Source organism: Myotis davidii, unplaced genomic scaffold (assembly GCF_000327345.1).
Source record: "Myotis davidii unplaced genomic scaffold, ASM32734v1 scaffold149, whole genome shotgun sequence".
Lineage (NCBI taxonomy): Eukaryota > Metazoa > Chordata > Mammalia > Chiroptera > Vespertilionidae > Myotis > Myotis davidii.
In genome coordinates, this window is record NW_006352194.1 from 3,470,017 (window position 1) to 3,472,516 (window position 2,500).

Sequence of the window (2,500 nt, forward strand, 5' to 3'; positions counted from 1 at the left end):
CCCCCCCTCAGCCGCCAGCCCGCATGTACTCCGCACCTTAGTATCTCACTTCCGCACTGCTCCTCCTCTGAGTCTCAGTGATGTTCTCTTTCCTCCTAGTTGTAGAATTTCCACTCAGCCAGCCTTCCTGTGGTTCTGGATGATGTCCATTCCGTCTTTTAGGTGTATTTTTGAATTGGTTGTTCGAGGCAGCAATCTCCGGTGTTAACCTATGCCACCATCTCGGTTTCTCAACAATCTAATCTTATTGGATTCTTATTGGAGAATGAGTGTCTGTAAAATTTCTGCTTTTCATATTTTTTGAGGTTTTCTCTGCAATCATGTACATGATTGATTTTTCCCCTTTATTTTTTTAATTATGATTAAAACATTTTATTGATTGATTTATTTTAGAGACAGAGAAGAAGAGAGAGACATCAATTTGCTCTTCCACTTATTTGTGCATTCATTAATTAGGTGACCTGACTATGACTGATTTTTGTAATATGTCTTTTTTTCCAATGGATGTCAAATTCTTTGGCAATTAAAATAAGTGCAGTAATTAAAACGGTAAAAAATAAATAATTATTTAATCTGCCTATCAGGAATGCAGGGACTGGCTTCCCTAGTCACAGAGGAAGAAACAGGCTCAGAGAGTTTGAGTAGCTTGGCCCAAGGTCACATAGCCCACCAGGGGCAGAGCTGGGATTTGAACCCAATGACATTTCATTCCCAAACCTCGGCACTTAACCTGCCTAAAGTGGAAAGAGGCCTCAGAAACCTTGTAGCCCCATTCCTTCCGGGAAGGAGGCTGGAAGCAATACAGACAGATGAGACTGAAGGTTCAAGGAAAATGCGTGTCCATACATCAGGCGGTGACTCCACAGACCCTGGGGTGGGGGTGATGAATAGTGAAGGGACAGCAAGCTTGGGATGCAATCCTTCAGCCTCCCCGGGCAGACTCTGGGGATTGACAACCAATAGACATTTGAGAGAGGAGTTATCGAGGAGACCTTAATGATCATCTTTTGCCCCAATTCTGTAAATTACTAATTCTTTCCTAAAGGACTGGAGGTGGCCTATATTATGCATTAGGGCAGTTTAAATAAAAGCAAAGCCCCAGAAACCACTAAAAGAAGCAATAAACGAATCAGGAACCAGCTTTGAATGCCCCAGGCCTATAGGCCTGCATTGCATTTAGCTCTGAGCGTCCTAGCAGCAGAGGAAAAAGGAAACACAGAAGTGTGTCTGCAGAATCTTCCTTTTTTCCTAATAGATGTTTGTTCACTCATTCATTCAATAAGTCAATCAAAAAATATTTAAGTGTCTACTTTGTGCCAGGCCATGTGCTCAAGTGCTGGAAATCCCAGGAGTGTATTAAAGAAATCGTTTTAGAAAAAAACAAACAAACACCCTTTGACAACCCTTTGCATCTCTCCTCATAGTCTGCCTGGCATCAATAAGCTTCTCCTGCAGTTTATATCACCAGAGAGACTTTAAGTTCCTTCCCCCACATGCTGTCCTACCTCTCCGACAAATCCATGTCGGAAGGCACTATCCCATGGTTTGTTTACAAGGTCAAAGAGCCTGGACAGTGCCAACCTCCAAGTTCACTTTCTGCTTTAGTCCTGCTGCTTGTGGTTCCCATCTTTTTCTGCAAGTCTGGTTGCCTGGGTCAGGTGAGAAGGTCATGGTGAGGCTCAGGGTAAATGAGGACCAGGACCGATGAGTGGTGTCTGCCATGGACTTGGGAATGAGCGATGGTGGCTCCGGGGCCATCTAAGTGCCTCACTTTCCTGGGCTGAGTTGCATTTCCATAGGGCTGCTTTGCTCAGCTCGGGCCCCTCATGAAAAGATCTCCACTGAAAATCCACCGTGGGCTATTCTGGGTATGAAGGGCAGGAGAATCCAAAGATGTGTCCACTCCCTGACCCGGGTCTACTCTCACAATGAGAAACCCACAGTCCAGGAAGCCAGACGAGACATGGACCCAAATAATAGAAGGTAAACAGTGATCCATGCAGGCTCAGTGACTCATCTACTTGGCGTGGTAAGAAGAAACCAGAGGATGCTTCCTGGAGGAGACGGCTTTTCATACAGACCCTGAAAAAATAGGTGAGATTTGGGCAAGGAGCATAGCCTATAGCTCCAAACTCCAGAAACTTCCTTGCACTGCAACCAAGTGCTATCAAGCACAGAGGGGGACGAGGAGAAGAAATGTAGGATACAGTCCCCATAGCTGGACATAGTACCGAGAGCAGCCGAGGAAGTAGGTCAAGAGGGTCACCTTGCCCTGTTACTGATGAATTGTTCATGCAGGTCAAACAGGTTTTTAAAAATGTGTTGTTGGCTCGGACGCTTCGTGGTGGGGAAGTGCCAGCTGAGGCTGAGTGGAGATCTTTCTCTCTGCTGCGCTCTCAGACAAAGGCCAGACGTAAGCACAGAATCCTACAAAGAACCCTATGAACTAACTATTGAGGGTTTCCCGCCTTTCCTTAGGCACGTACTGTACGCCAGGCAC